Source organism: Denticeps clupeoides, chromosome 13, assembly GCF_900700375.1.
Source record: "Denticeps clupeoides chromosome 13, fDenClu1.1, whole genome shotgun sequence".
NCBI classification, from domain to species: domain Eukaryota; kingdom Metazoa; phylum Chordata; class Actinopteri; order Clupeiformes; family Denticipitidae; genus Denticeps; species Denticeps clupeoides.
In genome coordinates, this window is record NC_041719.1 from 12,543,530 (window position 1) to 12,565,298 (window position 21,769).

Below are 21,769 nucleotides of genomic sequence, written 5' to 3' on the forward strand. Positions count from 1 at the left end.
AAACCACAAACTGTGTTGAGACTGTCAGTAAGAGATATTAATATAGAACTAGGTGGCCTAGCGGTTAAGGAAGTGGCCCCATAATCAGAAGGTTGCCGGTTTGAATCCCGATCCGCCAAGGTGCCACTGAGGTGCCACTGAGCGAAGCTCCGTCCCCACACACTGCTCCCCGGGCGCCTGTCATTTCACTGTGTGCATCGTGTGCTGTGCTGTTGTGTATCACAATGACTTCACCTTTTAAGAAAAAAGTTATTTATATCAAAACTGTACCCTGGGTAATCTCCTGTTTAAATCTGTTAAAACTGGGCACCAGATGTCATTATTAATTTATGACATTTAATAGGGAAGTGCCTTCTTTGAGTCCAGGTGTCAGCTTTGATGAATATTCAAAAGCCACATGAAGGCTGGCATCCTCCTGGCATCTGCCTGCCACTCTGTGCGCACTTGCACTATCAGCGAGGCACATCAGTAGCTACACAGTCGCCCATCACATGGATTAGATCAGGCTCCTCACCTCCCTGCCGGCTGTCGGAGACGCACTTATCACCGCCTATAAAACACTGGGTGGGGAGGGACAGGTGGACAGGGGGGTCGGGCTGGCTGGCTGGCTGGTCTCCATGCCCAGGACCCGAGAGCGATCACAAACGGATTCACGTGGAATAGCAGATGCAGTCGTGCATCTCTGAAGGCCCGTCTGCGGTGTAATAGGATCGGGTCTGTCACCTCCTGGCCGTGACCAGGCAGTCAGCGTCACACTCCCGAGAGCACGTTTTTCAACTGGAGTGGTGACATCGCCGGTCACTCTGAATGTGTTTCATGGTGTGACTTTACCAGAAGTCATCTGGATATTCTCTGGAAGTATTTTCGTTTTTTCCTTCTCGTAAACCATACGTATCAGCGATAATCAGTACAACATCTCTCCTATCATCAATTCAGTTTGCACTGTTGCTTTTTAAAAATGCCCCTTCCTGTGTGTGTGGGTAAATTGGCAGTGCTGCTCAGCTGAAACGTGGAGACGCATGGAGCGGCTGCAGGTAAAAGCAGCTGGCCGCACTTCCACAGGTGCCAGGTGTGCCCAAAGTCCACGCGCTGGTCAGTGGCTGGCAATATAAAGCCGGAGCAGTCGGGAAAATGTCCAATTCCTTAGCGAGCACTGCAGCGGCACCGGTGCAATTTATTTCACACCTCCTACCACAGCAGCCCGAACCCTGAGCCTGCCAACGTAGGACTGTTATCAGAGCTACAGACTGTATGTCAGAGAGGCAGATTTACTGTACGTCTGGACTATTTCTGGCATAGGATGCATCTCTCTCACACACACACACACACACACAGAGCAAAAAAAAAAAACAATGTACAAAAATCTGAGAATAAATGGATGGAGTTCCGGTACTTTCTGAAATTCAGTCTGAAACATTGCCTACATGCACACTGCGATCAAGCTGCCGACCCAGGGCTGTGGGAGAGAATCTCTACAAAATAAATGATTATCGGCCAGTGTCAGACTCTGTCGGGCTGATCCAATTCCCCCAGGAAGGATTTTCCCCCCAGACGTCCACCTCCGTCACCGGCAGGCGAGGTGCACTTCTTCCCGTCGGAGAGACATGTTTTATGGATGGATCTACAACGGCGAGGCGGATTTAATATTAAAAGAACAAGCTTTCATATTTAAACAGGGCCACATCAAAACCCCACGCGGTGCGAGATCCGACACGAGCTTTCGGTCAAATCGAGGGTTAAGTCACAATGAGATCGCGTTCATCCTGTTAATCGTTTTTTTTTATTTTTGAAATTCCAGTGAAATTCCAACTTCCAAGCACGCGAATAAACGAGCCGCAGTTCACGGTGGATTTACAACGAAACACAGTTTTTAAGACGCGCCTCGGCGTTCGTTGCCGACAGAACCGGAGACCACGGCTGCGCGCGACACCGACCGCGACCCCACAAACCCCCGACCCCCGACTTCCAGGCCAGTTCGGGAACGAGCTCGGGTTTTTTTTTTTTTTTTTTTTTTTAGTGTGATGGTGCGTGAGCAGAAAGGCGCACCGACTCGCCGTCACCTGTTTCTGCGTCTCGGAGTCCGGAGGAATGTGAAGAGGAACTCCACTTCCAGTCGCTCCTCTTCTCTCTCTTTCTCTCTCTCTCTAAAAAAAAAAAAAAAAAAAAAAAAGACACGAGTCCAAAGACGAGTCCCGAAGTGCGTGTTCACGGCGCGTCCACGCGTGCGGGCAGCTGTCGCGCCGACTGCGGTGCCGCGGAACAAAAGAGCGGCGAACCTCTCATCGCACCCCCACACCTCCGCCCAGCCCCCCGGTATTCCGACGAACCGGCAACTCTCACCTCGTTAAAGCCCCAGACCCTCCGTTTCAGAGCCTGTGTCTGTGTTCACCTGGTCCCTCCAGGAGCGGACCAGAATGAAGGCAGTCCGATTCAGGTCCTTCAGCAGTGGGTATAACGGTTTAAAGAGATCATCGGAATTTTGCAGCACTGACATGTCTATATCTGCAACAGAGAAAGGAGAAATAACACTACTGTTCGCCAAGTGAAGAACAGTTGGTGAGGTTTCTGTTTGGGGTTCAGGTTCAGCTTTGGGGCTTCATTTAATACCACTAGGCCCATAAAACTGTCATGATCCGGTCCGGAAGGGGTTACTCTGGTCCGGGAGCCAGACCGGAGTTTCACATTAGTCCTGTGTAATGTTTCCTAATTGTGTGCACCTGTGTCTGATCGTATAAAGCTGCCCTGTTTGTGTCTGTTCACCGTCGGGTCATTGTTACGTGTTACCCGTTCACTTGTTACTGGATGTCCCCCCTGTCCTGGTCATCACAGATTAAAACCCTGTATCGTGACGTCGTGCGAATGCGTCCTTCTTCATTGTCAAGTCTTGTCCTCCTCTCCGATCACTGGCCTCGCCATGGCGAACGGCCGTGACAAAAATATGCCAAAATGTACCCATGGCGGTGTAGAGTAGGTACATTGTCCTGATGTAAAGATTCTGGACTCTGCTGCTTGTGTAATGAGTGGTGGTAATGCCGTGTCTAACCACGGACCTCAACAGCTCCAAAGAGCCTCCCAGCCCACCGCTTTACTGTACCAAGAATAATGACCCCCCCCGAGACGCAGCGCTACTGTTCGGAAAGAGATTAATGTGCCCTTCCGACTCGCTTTACACCAGATGCAGGCGCCTTCTCTTCTTCAGGTGTGAGGCATTTAGTGAGAACCGTCTCTTTCAGCCTGTTTATGCCACTGAAGCACCGAAATTCACCTTCCTCGTCGCACTCACCTGAAAAGCTGAAGGTCCGACCGATATTTTACTGAGTTTTAGAGTCAGCCATATCTGCAACTGGACTGCACACTAGGTTCTCTAGTGTGCAGAAAAATAGGTGGGCTGCTAAGATCATTAAATCGAAATTTAATCTAATTTAACAACACTATGCAGTGTGTTGAAAGAAAAGTACTGTGCAAAAATGTGCAAAACAAGAGCAATGTTCATGTAAGCTGCGAGCAATTTAAATGGAGAAAAAAAAAAAACATTGATCTAACACTGTCCTCTGAGCAGCAATAGAATATTTCTCTCCACCTGTAGATGTTTGCTTGTAGGAGATCATTCATTACCGGGTTGGGAGAGAACAGTTTTATTTATATCAAATAAAATTATTGCCACTTTCTTTTGTGCTTAGACAGTAATTTCCGGAACAATTTCAGAGTTACTTTGGGAAAGATGACAAACATTTAATTACTTTTAAAACAGCCTAAAAGTTTGCTCAGTACGGCATGTTAGTAACTTCTAGTGTCACCTCATCTCTATCATCTGCTTGTGTGGAACACAGTGAGACTAGGATGCATTCCTCCAGGACCAAGACTGCAAAGAACTGCATGACAACAAGATTACATGATGCAAATGAGTAAAAAACACGGCAAGACAATACAAAATACTATTTGTTATATTTCCCTTTTCTAATATGTGGAAAGTACACCAAATGTCTGTGCGGATATAAGAAGTGAATAAGTGAAAACGCAGGAAAGTGCTGAAGCAGAATAAGATGCTTGTGATAAATGAAAGAGAGACTCTTATATTGCTGGATGCTGGTACTCAACTGTAATTAACCTCTACAGCACTCAGTACTGACCATTTGTTAACCAATAAGTATTTTATGCTATTAAAAGACCTTTTTGCAGAGCCTTGAACAAATGAATGACCTTCAGATTGTAAGCCTTGCATGACTGTCATGCCACGTTGTTATGGACAGAATTACACCTAAATCAAAACTCAATTCGAGGAACATGAGAAAGTGCTGAAAATCGCAAACACAAAGTGCAGAGGTGTGCCTCATATCCATAAAAGATATTGCATAACCTGGCGATTATCGTTCTGCCTAAAGATTTAGAAAAATTGTTCTTATTAGACAGGGCCGTGAGGACCATGTGCAGATGTGAAGAAGGGAGGTGACTAAAATGCAGTGTAGTATTGAAGGCCACAGCAGAGGGTAACAACTTTAAAAACTGAACCTAAATTGGACGAATTCACAGGCAGTGGCAGGGGGGCCGTCTACGGTGCTGGGCGCCCTGGTTCCGTGCAGATCATTGTATTCGGGGCACTTCAAGTCACAAGATGCCTATCTATTGCAATATTCAGTGAAGTTATTTAAAGTTGGAATTCTGTTTGCCGCTGCCACAGCTTTGCACACTTGAATCAAAGGCAGAGGACAGTAAAAAAAAACCAAAAAACGCGTGCTGACAACTCAGCTGATTGATGCCAATCCATACGTTTGCCTTTAATCCATTTGTCCACTGGTTGTACCACGAATGCCTGCCGATGCCTCCCCAGCACTGCAGCTCTGGGCAGGGGGCCTGGCAGCAGGCCAGCCATCGCCGCTCATTGACCCAGAAACGACTGACACAAGCACTTACAGCCAATTCAACAATGCTCACTTGGTCGCTCACCATTACGATGAGTGTACGAGGGGGTCAAATTACACCGGGTGAAAACGAGAGGAGAGGGTGTGCTGTGTGTTTGGGGGCACTGGGAGATCCGGTGGGGGGGGGGCAGCAGACAAAGCACACGTAATGACACCGGTTTGGCTGCACAGAGATGGGCTTTGTGGGGCCACTAGAGAAGCTCTGGAGCTCAGGGGAAAGAGGAGAGTCAGCATAAGCCGTAAATGAGAATGAAATGAACACTCTCAGGTGGGGGCTCAGCTGATCCATTATTGATGAAGGGGAAAAGAGGAGAAAGTGCTGGTCGCGTTTCACGCCTGAAGAGATGATAAACAAGCTGCAGAACGGAGAGGACATTGCATGGAGGCCGGTGAAGCAGACCTTTTGTATTGCTGTTCTGTGGGTGAGGAGAGCCTGACCACAAATGACCTTGGACAGACATCAGAGAGAATGTCTAAATACATGGGCTTGTCTCATGTTTTTCAACTACCCACACATGTATTACAATGTAGAGACAAACAATAAGCATACATTTGTCCTAAAAATAATAAGTTTCATTCCATATATTTAGACTTTCATTCCATATATTCAGACTTTCGTTCCATATATTCAAGTTTCATTCCATATATTCAGACTTTCGTTCCAATATATTCAAGTTTCATTCCATATATTCAGACTTTTGTTCCATATATTCAAGTTTCATTCCATATATTCAGACTTTCATTCCATATATTCAAGTTTCATTCCATATATTCAGACTTTCATTCCATATATTCAGACTTTCATTCCAAAAATACCATTCCCTGTCATTATATATATGATTTATTTCCTCTTTTATGGCAAGCCAAACAGGAAATAAATAATATATATAATGACAAAGAACTGAATATATGGAATATATGGATATATGGACTGAAATTCTGAATATATGGAATGAAATCTGACGTCACCAAGCCATTGGCGCCATTTTGTGTTTTTTGAGAATGTTAGTTTGCTTAACAGGTGAATTGTGCCTCACCATGAATGAGACTATACAAAATTTGTCTAGGTGTTTTACCAGTTTGCACTATATATATTGATGTACAAACATGTATGGCATTCAAAAAAAGGAGACAAAAAGGTGCTTCAAAAGAACTGTTTGGCTCTCCAAATGTTTCTTGACAAGCCAGAGAACAGCAATCAGTTGTGTAATAGACATTTAATGTTAAAGCCTTATGCCACAAGATATAATGCAAAAAGGATTATACCCACAGATGGAAACTATTCCCTGATGAAAATATTACATTGCTTGCTCCATCTGTCTTTTATCCAAGCAAGAGAGCAATGATCAAAAGAAATGTTCAGGCACCTAAAATAACCTCCAGTAAAATATTCGCCTGTCAGGTTCTCACCACTCCGAGAAATATGACAGACCTCCAGAAGAAGGGATAAGGAAGAAGGGATAAACAAATAAACACCGTGAAAACCTTTTTTTTGCTCATGTTCACCTGAGTACTGCAATGCTGCATTTTCCTGCATCAAAGGCCTGAGGTGACACTGAGGTGACTCTGCAATCCCTGCAGAAAGCAGGATCCTAATGGAGCCAAAAATTGCCAGCAAATCGCAGTGTTATAGTGGCACCATTCTTTTCTCAGGGAGAGAACTGCGTCCGGACCCAGAAGCAGGCCAGTTTGTGCTTGTACATGTCAGAGTGGATAATAATAATTGACAGGACCCACAGAATCCAGTGGTGAAAACTCAGTTCCGTACAATAGCTCCAGGCCCGGACAACGTAAGGATCAAAGAGTAACCTTGGGCTGTCCGGTGCTACATGGAGAGTCAATGTTTAACTCTCAGCAATGACATACAGTATATCTATGAACAGTTTTATGTGGGTTTTTTTTAAAGCTGATGTTCTTTGCTGCTAATTTCTCTTTGTGTGATGTGTCCATGTTAGTCCCTCTGGATCTCCAGAATCTTCTTACATACACTGTAAAAAAAAAAAAAAAAAAAAAAAAAAATTGCTTATTTCACTTATTTCACTCCAAGTTTTGAATAAAGTGAACTTTTCAGTAAAATATGATTTATTTAAAATAATAAAAATTTAGTGAAAGTTCTTTTTTAGTGACAGTCCATCAATGTATTGCGTTCTTGCAATTAAAATGGCATTGACCGTAACTGCGCAGGGTGATGGGTTAAATACAGAAGCTGTTTTTATTGTGTGCACCGTGTATTGTGTGCTTACTGTGTATCACGATAACAATTACTTCACTCTCAGGGGTTTTACTGATTGCAACCTTTAGCATTAAATTTGTGTCACAAATACTTATATTTAGTTTGCAACAGCAAATGCTAGTGTTGATTAGGCATGGTGCCTATTTTCCATGAGGTACACACATGCAGTGCCTACATAATCAGAATCAGAAAGCATTACAGTATTAATCCTGAAGGAAATTTATTCCTAAACAGTATAAGCAGTATGTTGCAAAAGCAGAAACTGTCTTCTGCTAGACGGTGGCTAACAGACACAAAAAACGGCACAAATAATGATCGACTGAAACATGCAACAAAAAAAAAAACGTTCCTTGTTTGATTTTAACTATTTTTTTGTTAATTGAACACAATTGTCTGGAATGATTTTCCAAATTTTTACTTCTTAGTTCATTTTACTCAACAACATTAATTGAACAAAATTTTAAGTTGGCTTTTTACAGTTACTTATAATTGCTAGCTGAATTGTGAATGCTGTTCAGTAGTTGTTCCCTTTACCTTTTGTATGAGGATATTCTTGGAACCCAACTTAAATTTGTCTTAAATTTGTACGTATCCTGGAAAAGGATGTGACCTAGCAAAAAAATTAATTCATGACTCGTGAACATGTTCACGTGCAGTAATAATGTACTTAGATGCACATAAGTGGGCAGCGGCCTGTAGCAGCGTGTCTCCCCTCAGAGTTCCTTTTCTAAACATACGTGGCACTGATAAATGGGCTGCATACATTTTTCATTATCACACGGCAATCATTAATCCTCCAAAACATCCACTTTCCTTAAAAGTCAACAGAAGCGATTGGAAGTGTCCAGACACCGTGACTACAAGCATCAAGAAGCTAGACGAATGCTGCCTGTCACTCCCGCAGCCCGGAGTGAAGACTTTACTTGCTGTGAACAGCACACGGAAAATGGACAATTAATAAAGCCTGACAGAGCAGGCCAGTGCTAAACCAATAACATGCGGCTGCATTATTTAGTGCACTGACGTGTCTCCTGCGGATACGAGCTTCACAGTTTTGGCAGAGAATAGCCTAACCCAACCTCTAACATCTTTCTTTGCAACGCAGCAAACCATCCTCAAGAACAATGAACACAAAATAAAAAATACTGGATGGCAAATTGAAAAGCTATTGCTGACCAAAAGCAAATCATGTTAATTAAAAAAAAATTAAGTTTAAAACAACCGTTAACACAATAACACAAATATTTTATTTATGTTGTATGGCTAATGACGTTGTCACTGCTTATAAAATTATAAAGAGGGACAACAAGAATCATCCTATCACCCCATGGCAGGATAAAGCACAAATAAGCGTGTTTGAAGGATGTTACTAATCAGGATATAGGCAATTGTCAGTCCCTCAGCGCTGAAGGCAAAACCACGTCAAACACCCGTCTGTCAACTCCTGTCATTTGCCTGAAAACCCCGTTGGTCAGACGGCTTCTCCTCAGCAGAAACACAAAGACACAGGTCCCCTCAACCCCACCGGAATTCATCATGAGCGTTGAAGCCCTGGCACACAGATCAGGTGTCCGAACCCCCGCAGCCTCACCAGAGTTCATCATGAGTGTCAGGACCATGCAGTAAATTTAAAAACAGTGACTGGTACTTGGCCTGTTCAGGATATCTGCTGATGTCCTTCAGCACACAGAAGAGCTCGGATGAAAATTCAGTATTGTGGTCAGCTGGTTCCAAAAAGAGGTCTTCATTCTGCCAGGTATCTGTCGGCACAGGCATATCAGAGTAGAAATGCTTCACTAACAAACAAAAGATTTTACTCATCTCAACAAAACATCGATTTAAAATCTGTGACAACGCAGTGATAAAACACCAATGACTGGATGGCAAAATGACACAGCAGGAACATATTTAATATGGGCTGGTAATAGCGTAGTAACACACTCACCTATGAACCAGAAGATCCAGGTTCAAACCTCACTTACTACCACTGAGAAAGACACTCACTCTCCAGGGGGATTGTCCACATAACTACTGATTTTAAGTCGCTCTAGATAAGAACGTCTGATAAATGCCATAAATGTAAATATAAATAAATATATACACACTATGTTATGTATTGCACACTATGTAACCTATGTAACTATGTAACCTAAACTAACATTAAACTTTGTTCTGGAACACAGACCCAGAGCACTTAGTTAAGTCAGGTTCTGATACTAATGGTTGTCATTCCTCTTACTCCAACCGTTGTTTGTGTGTATCTAAGTCCCAGGTATCAACTCCCTCTTGTTAGTGTTACGTGTCCTCTAACCCCTAGACAGGAACGTGACAGGGTACCACGGACCATAAACCCATGTTTCTCCCGTCTGTTCACCACCTTGCTTGTATAAACCTTTCCAAAAAATAGCCCGGTGTCTATTGTGGAGACCACCATTTCCCAGGACCTGAAGTGGGAGACCAACATCTCCTCCATCCTCAAAAGGACCCAGCAGAGGATGTACTTCCTGAGGCAACTGGGGAAGTTCAGTCTTCCACAGGAGCTGCTGATTGTGTGGGAAAATCATCTCCCCCTCACCATCTTCCTCCTAAACAACTGAAACTGCAAATCACCTGCAACATTGCACACTGCACTTTATGTACACTTTGTATATAGGATTTAGTCTTTTGCATATTTATTTCAGTAGATATAGTATATATACAAATACCACAACTTGTACAGTAACACTTACACACATCCTTGCACATTGTTGTTGTTGTTGTTGTTGTTGTTGTTTTCTACTCTGTACTTGCTTGCACTTACTTGGCCAATAAACACGATTCTGATTCTGATTCTGATTCTGAAAAGACAGCAATGAAAATCTGGTTTGGAGACCTGGTCCAGCTTGGTCAGAGCTGAATTGCTTTGTGCTGTTAATGACGGGCGACATGTACATTACAGTAAAAAAATTACGATTATGCACAGATGTATGGGCGATTATCACCAGAAGGGACTGGGATTGGTACATCACTAGAGCAAAGGTCACAGAAGAATTTTAAACTGCCATTTCAAAGCCAGTAATACTATATATCATTCTAAAAGGATCATTCATTAAAATAGAACATTCATCATTTAACAGGTCATTATATGCCTTTTTTTCTGTTTGTCTGATGTGTGAGCATTTCCTACTGTCAGTTTCACCCAATCAAGCCAGCACTATACAAAAGAGCACTTCTGCTGGTTACGCTTGGCTAGTGAACAGAAAACAAGCAGCAAATTAAGACAGGGAGGGGTTCTTATCCCTGAAATCCTTTAACGAATCACAGCTCTTTCACAAAGGTCTCCATATGAATGGAGATTTATAATCAGGCAGCAAATATTCAATAGGCTGCATTAGGCAGTGCTGATTACAGCTAATATCATCCATTTTTAAATAGTTGGTTTCTACCAATATTAACTCATTTGTATGTATCAGTTTCATATGGTTGTAATATTTGATAGTGGCATTAAAATATGACACTGTGCTGTGCTTCCATCTGCTGTGAGAGTTCCACGCGAGTGAATCATTTTCTGATTTCCCCAGTGAACTGTCACTCTTCACAGCCAGCGCATGGAGCCTTCCTCAGTGTGAGGATTGTTCTGTTCCGTCAAAAAAGGAGGCCATCTCACTCCAGATCAGAGATGATGGACAGTCAGTGTCCTGTCAGCCAGTGTGGGCATATCAGTCAACTGCTTCACAGACCAGGCCGGCCAATCTTGACCAAGCAACTACCCTGGGAACACAATACCACTTCAGTGCCAGTAACGCCATCTCAGCTTCAATAAAGATTTCAGGAGTTTTAGACATATGCATGGCCCGCTATCTTCTATAAGAGTAACATAATAAAAATGATGTACCCCACATCCTCGGGGGTGCAGCAGTGTTTGATGTATAGATATTGCTGACAACCTCAGATAAAGCTTATAACAGGAAAAAAGAAAAATGAAATTCTTTTGTTGCCGGAGAGTAATAATAAACTGCATAATTTGTGCTCTGGGGTTGTAAGTTCGTCTCTGTTCACAAACCCAGCTAAATATCACTGGGATCATTCCTGAAGAGAAGAGCAGGTTCTTGTGTCAGGAAAGGTCTACAATGTTACAATGAATATGGTAAGTTGTGCTTGTCGTTGTGTTAAAATTTGGGGGGCCACATCATTTAAGCTCTATATCTACATCAGAAGCATCTACTTGAACATAGTACTTCACATGTGCTTGCATGGGACCACTAATCCCATTCATTTAAATGTATTAGTAGCATTCTGATTTCATTCTTGGATTATTATATTTTGTTACATCTTGAGGACAATAGTGTAAAAAGAGTTGCTGTTGAAAGACATGACAGAAAAAGATTTGCTTCATTTTTCAAACACTATTCATTACTATGGCTTTGTTAAGCCCAGAGAGCAGTGCATGCTAATTGATTCCTGCCTCACTATCATTAAGCCTTGGAACGCATCATGATATTTTCAGATGTGATAAGAGGTGTCCCTTTTAATCAAAAGAGAGGTATCAAGATTACTATTGCTACTGTTTAAAGGGCATATTCAGCCCATGTGACTGGGCTTCACATGATCTTGATGAAAGAGCTTATGTCATTATTTTATGAGAACATGAATGCATGCATAAAGAATGAATTAATAATTTAACGCACACATAGTTTGAGCCTACATATCATCAGTTGTAATGAGAGAGCAAGCATCATCAATATCTTTAGTATCATATTCTGAGGCCTTTTTTAATTTGTACTTTAATTTTTATCTATAATCCTTAAACAGGCTACTGAGTACTGATGATTAATAATATGGGTGGTAGTTGTGTAGTGGGTAACACACTGAACTATGAACAAGAAGACCCAGCATCAAATCCCATTTACTACCATTGTGTCCCTCAGCAAGACATTTAACCCTAAGTTGCTCCAGAGGGACTGTCCCTGTTACTACTGATTTTAAGTTGCTCTGAAAAAGGGCGTCTGATAACTGTCGTAAATGTATAATCCACTAATCAGTCTCTGCAGAGGTGCCACTGGGAGAAAATGTGTTTGTAAAGAATAATAATTGACTACCATGTAATGCTGTTGGTAATTTGTTCCCTCCCACATGCATGTGAAACCTATAACACAAAGTATTTACAAATCTAAAGGGCCCCAAGAATGCAAGTGAAAGTGGAGTGATTGCCATGGTGAAACCACAAAACGTGTCCTCTGCTTTTAACCATCACCCTTTGATGAGCAGTGGGCAGCCAAGACAGGCGCCCGGGGAGCAGTGTACTTTGTGGACGGTACTTTGCTCAGTGGCACCTTGGCGGTTCGGGATTCGGACTGGCAACCTTCTGATTACGGGGCTGCTTCCTACATACTAGGCCACCACTGCCCCCAAAAGCAATGAAGGTTTGATACACACAAAAAGCATCAAAATGATCTTATATATTCTGCAGACTGCGTGTTCATGTTCAGCATTACCACAGTGTGGACTTTCTGAAATATGCTTTTGACCTAGCAATTGGCTTGAGATCATGCTAAATACTGGCTCTTTTTAAACATCGTTAGCTAAGACCCTGCATCATCATAAAAGAGAAGGCATTTTAGTGTCATAATGTCATAAATGAAGGTAAAAGGGTGAACAGTTGTACAGCCATTAAGATGCTCTAGTATGGTCTCATGACTGCGAACACTGCACAACATGGTATAGCACTCCCTCTTGTGTATTACTGTATTAATTAGACAAAATCAGAATGATTTGATTAACATCCCCCACAAAAAAATGTCATTTAATTTGAAAAAAGGATTAAACTGAAATTACCTTGTGGAAAAATATATAGTAATTTTCAAACACACTTTTTTTTCATTCTGCCCTCTATTTCATGCTTAAGCACAACAATCTCAACAATGTGCCATCCTTTTTAAGCTGCCATCACAGAACCTCCTTTGTATTAAAAACAAAGCACAAAAGATCCATTTCATCCTCTTCTGAATGCCTAATTGGCAATGGACCCAAGGGGGGGGGGGGGTATTTATAGGCAAAATGTGGCATTTTAAAATGTTACAGTCTGAATATTTCACTGTCACTGAGTAAAAAAGCATTTAACTATCTTTCTCCTCTACATGACAAAAGCTGATTTCACATCAGTTATGACAACACCTCACACATCGCCTTCCCCCACCAATTCATATTCTTTCAGTTCGGCTACATGCGCTGTGACAGCACATGTAATGTGGTCCCTCCCTTGAAGTGGCAATGTTGGATGATTAAGGATATATAAGCCCTGTTTTCCTCTAGCTAGTCAAGGCTGCATCCAGTCTCTTTTTTTTACCCTAATCAAAAGATTCCCTGGGGGAGGGTGGAGCCAGGGTGGGAGGATTTATTCTATCCCTAATGGCTCAAGAGGTGCAGCCAGGCTGTACATCTCAGCATTTTGTGCCGGGTCTAAATTGTGTCTCAGAAGGAGCGCACGGCTCATCATCCGGTAAGAGCAAAACACTGCCTTCCCTCCACTTATCAATTAGGGCCCGGTACCCATGAAGCATCTCTCCTGGCCCTGTCTCCCACTACACACATCCAAACTTATTTGTTTCTGTCATAATAAACAGGCAAACTTAAATTTTGATTCTGACTCAGTTTTTTTCCTGGTAAACAGCGACTACGTCAGACTTAATTTACCCCAGGCTGGTCCAACGAAAGCTCTTGAAACGAAAGAGGGAATGTATGATACAGGGATGAAGGAGAGTCTTTTTGAGGTACAGCTCTTTCGTGCCAGTCAAAGATGATTTGTGTGTTTCCTTTTTTCCTTGAGAACAAACACAGAGGACTGTGAAAGCCTGTCATAGACACATGCAAGGCTCCCGGTCGCACAGTGCCATCATTCCTTCCCTCCTTAGCCACTGTCAGAGGTACGGGGCTTTTTGTCGACTGCTGAAGAAAACATTGCTGCTGCCATCCATTACCTTTAAACCATGCCAATTCTGGGTGCTCTTTCCCATCGGGGATCAATAATGTACATGAAGTCTATCAATCTTGAAGTGACTTTGTAAAACCACCGTATGCCCTTGGTGTAATGCTCTGTTCGCAGGTATGCTCTTTGTTTCACAAGCTTTGCTCAGCTCAAATTTTTAACAACCACAGAGGACGAAATGAAAATGAACCGTTGTAAAAATAAACTGTGGCCCCATTTGCATAGCAAATCCCACTCAAAGTGAAAGGCAGAGACTGTCAGGAGATGCAGAAGCTTGCAACAGTGCTCAGAGCAAATGCGAATTAAACATAAATCCATTAAATCCCCCATCCCATCATACCAAAAAGTACCAAAAAGAGTCACGCCATTTCAAAGGAATCTGTCAGAGGCCAAAACACACAAGTTTTTGCATTTGTAGAGTAGAGCTGTGTGGCTTGTGTGGTTTGTGGGAGTACAGGTATACTGTACAGTACGGGGGAGAGGATTTTGTAGAGCAGTTGACAAGAGACCGGAATGATTTTTACACTGTAATTTACAATGCAGTATGCCTCACAATCACATCTGCACAAGAAGAGATAGGAAAAAAATTAATTAAACAGAATTAAAATGTCTGCGCTTTGAGAGCAGGTAATTAAAATACATGAAACGTGGAAAAGAGGACACACTCTGTAAATGCAAAACAACGTATTCACATTGCAATATGTTGTACAAGTCTAAATAGAATTAATGTATATATTGTCATCATATAAAAACATGTCACACCAGTCCATGGCTGGAGCCTTGCTGTCAAGCAGATTGCCGCACCCAATTGTGACATTGAGTAGTCGAGTAAAAAATTAATTTGACTTTGAAGTGTATTTGAAGTATCTCCAGAGGGAGACAGTAAAGTACACATACATAAAAAACTACTAATTCACACCAGTGAATTACACTAACTTTGGTATTGTCTACCTCAGATAAAAAGTATACATAATAATAGTCAGTAATCACCTGGACATCACTTTGGTCACTGCTGCATAAAAAAGCATCAGCCCTATTGAATCACTGTGAATGCTTTGGAATATATTTCCATTTTACAATCAAACAGGACAGGATTTTCAGAAATGAGACAAAATCTTCCATGATTTAGCCATCAGCAATCACACACATCAAGGGCTCGATAAGATATGCCTACAGGAGTTAACTGTCAGGATATATTTAAGTATAAAGGATAACAAAGGAACAAAGGATTGAGGATATATTGACATAAAAACAGCTTGGACTATTCCCAAATATCTGTTTTGGAAGAGTGGCAAAAAAAAAAAGAACAACTCGAGGGAAAACTTGGCAAATTGTAAAGTTTTGTGGTCAAATAAAACAAACCAAAAAATTATTTATTTTTTTTGCTGTGGTGCTAAGCACAAGGGTTATATTATGTTTCATCCTGTCATGCAGCACTGTGTTAAAGTTATATGGATGTTTCTCTGCTTCAGCGCAATGACAGCTTGATGGATTTTTGGAGGAAAACTGGAGGCAGGCTGCCAATTATGTTGGCCTGGGACACAAAGAGGGAAAAAAGTGCAATCTACAGAAATCCATCGACTTTCTTAACCTGTTCATAAAGGTCAGGGTCAGTGGGAAGCTGGAGCCTATCCCAGCAATTTCAGGGTGACAGGCCATGACAGTGCACATGCAAGCACACACACAGACACACACACACACACACAGCTCCCCACCCAAAACCTTCCATGCACACGCATGAGAGAAAGGGAGAAAGCATGAGCTTGTCACCCAACCAGTAATATATCCCTACATATAATATAAGACAAATTAACATTGCATTAGTCTAAAGTTATTGTTTGCCATAGCATCTGTAATTATATGTCTAGAAATATTTAATCAATTCTAATTGGCAGGAAAAAAAGTGAATGACTTACAAAAACAACAGGTTTGTTGGTTACTTATAACCAACATGGTACAGTGGTCACTCACATCAGTACACAAAACACCATAAAATGTACAATAGCCAGGTGGGGACAGGAAACAAAAAGAATTAATCAAACAAATGACAACAGGTGCACACAATCAGGAACATGCATAATAAACATCAAACTATTGCATTTGGAAGTTACTGGTTGGGGCAGTGGTCTCGCGGTTAAGGAAGCGGCCAGTTCAGAAGGTTGCCGGTTTGAATCCCAATCAGCCAAGGTGCCACTGAGGTGCCACTGAGCAAATCACCGTCCCCACACACTGCTCCCCGGGTGCCTGTCCTAGCTGCTCACTGCTCACTAAGGGTGATGGTTAAAAGCAGAGGACACATTTCGTTGTGTGCACCATGTGGTGTGCTGTGTATCACAATGACAATCACTTCACTTTCACTTTCTCATTTCTGCATGGCAGTAGTTACATATTGTAGTACATAGTAGTATTGTAGAGTACATACATATGAAGGCATGCAAAAGTTTGGCCACCCTTGCTTAAAATGTCTGTTAAAATTTCTGCTGATATTTAATCAGCAGAAGGCAATTATTTATTTATTTATTTATTTATTTATTTTTAAATTGCATTATTTTAGTTTTTCAGATATGCACAGGAAAAAGTAGACTAATACCATGCAAGAGTTTGACCAACCACATGCAGGAAATGAGTTCTCAGGAAACTTTCACCAGTGTCCAGCTAAGATCAACAGCCAAGGATTCCTTTTAGCAACACCAAGAATCCTGAGAAGAAGAGATCAAGTGCAATCCTACATCAAGAATATCCTATTCCAAAACACACCTGAAAATACATTAAGCGGTGAGAGCTGAAGGTTAAAATATTATTGACAATCTCTGGGAAGATCTCAAAAGAGTAATACATATAAGATGCCCTCAGAATTAAAAGCCTTGTGCAAGGACAAATGGACAGAAAGACTTAACTACAAGCTGATATCTGTGGGTGTTACTGAGTACTGACCAACTTTCTTTCAGGACTTATTTTCTTAGCATATGGTACCTCCAAATGATACCTCAAAATAATAAATAGTCTTACTAAGGTGATTGGGTCATCTTCTGCTGACTTTATGCACAGTAATAGATATTTTAAGCATATTTAAGCACTAGACCATTGAGCATATGTGCATACATTTATACATAGATCAATAATTCATTTTTGCAAGCAATAACCCCTGAAGCAGTGAAATTTTAAAAAGAAAAACAGCTTTGCCCTGTTATACAAAGCTCCAGTAAGATCCAGTGAGGGTAATATGGGAAAAAAAATATTTATTCATTCAGAAAATGCTGAACTTCTCCAAATATTCTGGTTTTTGTCAGCTACACTCCAGCATTAAAAATGCAGACTGGTTAAATATGACAAACCGTGACCGTGTAAGACCTTTTGAGTCCACAAAGAAAGCAACAATCAAATCTGTTTGGATCCCATCATGCAAGTTGGTGCAACACGGAACCGCTTATAATGACTGCAGCCTGGCACCTTCAACAACACCAAACAATTTATCATCCCTGCGTCCTGCGTCCCTGCTGGTGATAATTCACACGGTGTACTTAGCACTGTTTATTTAACTCTTATCCACACTTGAAAGCCTCTCCAAAAGCCTGCAGCAGAAGGTCTAATTCTGAAAGCCAGTCACAAGAGCGATGAAATAACACAAAGAAATCCAATTTTCCCATTCTAATCACATTCCATAACATCAGATTAGCAGGCGCAGGACACCAATGTGTAATCTTCTCCAACCCCATTTTATGAGGTCATGCTCTCGTTTTTTTTAAAACTTGACACTATCTGAACAATTATCTATGGAATGCTTTAAGTAATTTTAAAATGGAAAATGTATGTATTTAAAGGTGTTATACATTTTATTTATAAAAACAAGAGTAAGATATAAGGTATTTTGTGTCTTCTTTAGTGCCAAAGTTACAGTACAAAGATAATTTACTCTCCCTCTCAGCGGAGCTTCACAACAAGCAATTCGTTATCCAGCTAACATTTGAACACCTTCCGGGTGAGCAAATACAATGTGCCAACAAAGCCATCCAATCTCCGCTGGCAATGTAAATGCAGCCGAACATGTGTCCACACGTCTCTCAAAGCGCAGGCTTAATAAGTGGCGAGCATGTTGCTAAGCTACGGCGAGCAGAGGACTCTCAGCACAACAAGCACTGGTTCCCGGGACGGTGCAGCGGGAGCCTTTTCAATAATGCAAGACAATCGTGCACAGGCCGGCCTGGTTGGTGTGCATGATGGTCAGAAGATAGTCAATTGCATGTGACTTTCCACTCTATCTCATTCATGGCCACCCATTAACCCAGATAGGGTTTGTTCTTCTTTATGAGCTCACGGTGAACCATGGCCTAATTTTAATTCCAAGCTTGCTTAGCAATTTTCATTCATAAACTGTCTCACAATGGTGAGACAAGCTCAGATCTCAGATTTTGTAACTTGACCTGAAGGGGAACCATAGAGCAGATAGATCACTTATAAGCACTGCTGTTGATGGAATATTCATTTGTGCCTTGATGCAGCGGTTAATTATGACTGCCATGGGTCTGCTGACAGGGATTTGATTCTCACTCAGTAACCACATTTTAAAAGCTGCAAAATCATTCAGTATTGCACTTATGAATGAGGAGAAACGGAAATCATTTACCAACTAAAGAGGCACTGAAAGAGACAGTTTTATGCATGAGTCCTGCTGTTCTGTAGTACCACTATACTACAATTTCCTCAGAAGTTAAATCGCTTTGTGAATCCTCAAGGTCTGAGCTCAGGTGGAACTCATTTACACATCTCTCCCAGAGTAAAATTTACCTTTTAAAGTGCTGCTATAGAGTAATCCGGAATGATCTTCTGTGATTCTTCACAGAAAATATGATGAGAAGCCACCGGCGAGGATGGAAACCTGCATAGGATGCACCAAGACAGACTGGGCAGTTTGGTGCATTTACTGAAGGATGAGGGGGGGTGATGTAGTAACCCAGATGGTGACATCTGCTCATTCCCGGGGTCCCCAATATTTGGGGAGGGAGTAGCTGCTTTTAAATGGAGTGGAAGCAGATCTACATTCTCAATGTCAATATTTGTACACACATATTAGCTTTCCTATTGTGTCTTCAGCTTACCCAGGGCATGGTGCCAGCCCACTGCAGGGCACACACACACATTCACTCACACCTACGGACAATTCAGGGTCGCCGATGCACCTTGTGTGCCTGCCTTTGGACAGTGGGAGTAAACTGGAGAACCCAGAGGAAATGTGTGGCAACATGGGGTGAAGTCAGAGCTGGGATTCACAATCACAACCTTGGAGGTGTGAGGCCATGTCACTAACCACTGCACCAATAGAAAGAGCGCCTCTTTATTATCATTGTATTTTAACAGAACTATGATACAAATCCTAGCAAGAGAAGATAACACCTTTTCCCATTATGTTTATGTTTGGGTAACATAGGGCCCACAGGGGAAACCCCAGTAGAACCCCAGTACTGAACGTGCCTAATGAATGTGCCTTGAGATGTCTGCTATAGGTGTTGAGTACACACACACGCACACACACACCTCAATACAGATACGTTTATAGTAGCACAGGTGTCTGGTACTCTGTCACATTCTGCATTCATCAGCATTAATGATGCTAATGAGCTGGAGTACTAATTGGAGATGCTATGTTGCAACAATAGAAGTCAATACATTTAGCAGGGTTAAACACTGGTTCATGTGTCTAGACAGCTGAAACATGACTCCACCCTTCCTTATGACCCCTGAGGTCACTGCAATTTAGTCGAAACAAAAACAATTCACCAGATGCATGAAATGAAATTGGAGAATACATAAAGTATATCATACCTGCAAAATCTGTCTTTTACATCCACTCACAGACCCTGCAACTTAAGTAAAATTACCAATGTACCGTCCCTACACACTGCTCCCGGGCGCCTGCCATGGCTGCACACTGCTCACTAACGGTGAGGTTAAAAGCAGAGGAGACATTTTGTTGTGTCACCATGTTTCACAATGACAGTCACTTCACTTTCACTTTCATTATATGTAAACTATATTATCAGTCAACTTAAGCTAGTGAATGCCTGAGCTAAAGCAGAATTCCAGTCCTATCCAGCTGTCCACAAATACTCCACCCCATTCCAATACATACATATTCATATTACCGCATGCTTCTGAATAAAAAAAAAAAACTGTCCTATCCCAATCTTGCACCAAGCCAGTCATCACAAAAATACAACCCTCATTGGTCTTCATGTGCATACTTTCACTGCAATATTCCTTTATTACCATTTTATTTCCACTTGTACAACAATTAAATCAGCACTCCATTGCCTTTCTGAATTTAAGTATCAACAGCAGGCATTTAGCATGTTTTACTGTCTATTAATCTTTCTTGTTACACAGCAAGGCACAATCAATTGTAAATCATATAAATTGATTGTTTTTTTCTCAAACAAGGTGCACAGAAAAAGACAGGGACAGAACCACTTGCAGCCATAAGCAAATGAATTACAAATGATTGAGCATTGTAACTGAAGCGGTGGAGCACATTATGCAAAGGCTTTGCTTCTTAATGGTTTAATTAAGAAGCCCACTCAAATTGGAGCAGAAAATTTCAGGGCTTGGAATGAGCAAGTGACATGCCAAGAACAGCAAAACTCAACCATAACGTTAATTGCTCCAATCCAAGCAGATATGTTTTACATTTCCAGTCACTTTGTGCTTATTAAAATGTAAAGTGCCTCCAGTGCACCAAATACTGAAAAGTAAAAATTTATTAGTTTGATTGGGCTTTGCTTCTATTAAAAGAGTCCAGACCAAGAGTTACGAGCTATTGAATTGGGAAAGGAGCATTGAACATCATTTCATTAAAACTGCTGGCACCTTGGTAGGCTTGTCATTTTGTGTGGGTCTGCTCAGCTCTAATTGTTTTTTGCACATTGAGAGGGCTCTGTCCCATAGCAGGCACAAAGATTAATGACCCACCTCATCAGGACAATCTGCTCAAGTGCCTGAAGCTCGTAAACTTCACACATTTGAAAAGACAGAAAGCCATAAGGCTTGTGGCTCTCATTCTTTTCTGCTAGAACTGGCTATGAACATCATAAGTAGCATCCAAAAGTATTGTCATTTATGTTGTACAGTAAAGATTCTGAAATGAGGAAAGAAGATGTCCTCCAGTGACCTGCACCCTCTTCAGTTTTCACACAGACTCAGACCCATCTGGCTCCGTAATTCAGACTTATTGATTACCCACAGAGCCATACACACCCATAATGGGCTGAAGGCCTTGCTGTTTTGTAAAAAAAAAAAAGATCCCCCACGCACTTGAAGACTGAAGAGGGTGCAGGTCACTGGAGGACATCTTCTTTCCTCATTTCAGAATCTTTACTGTACAACATACATGACAATACTTTTGGATGCTACTTATGATGTTCATAGCCAGTTCTAGCAGAAAAGAATGAGAGCCACAAGCCTTATGGCTTTCTGTCTTTTCAAATGTGTGAAGGCCTTGCTGTTTTGTAAAAAAAAAAAAAAGATCCCCCACGCACTTGTGCTTTTTCTATATAAAAATGACACAAAAAAAGACATCTTAGCAAAAATTATGATATAATATGTTTTGTATATGTTTTACATTGGAATTATGAATTGCATGATATGCTGTAATATTTGTAT

General features: G+C 41.6%; 1 protein-coding gene across 1 annotated transcript in view; it reads right to left on the reverse strand.

The window, feature by feature from the left end:
* Positions 1-2,107, reverse strand: part of ncanb (neurocan b) — a 90,706-nt gene extending 88,599 nt beyond the window's left edge. Inside the window, exon 1 of the mRNA XM_029001414.1 lies at positions 2,047-2,107. The gene's annotated coding sequence lies outside the window, so the exon portion shown is untranslated. The remainder of the gene's footprint in view (positions 1-2,046) is intronic.
* Positions 2,108-21,769: the final 19,662 nt, after the last annotated feature.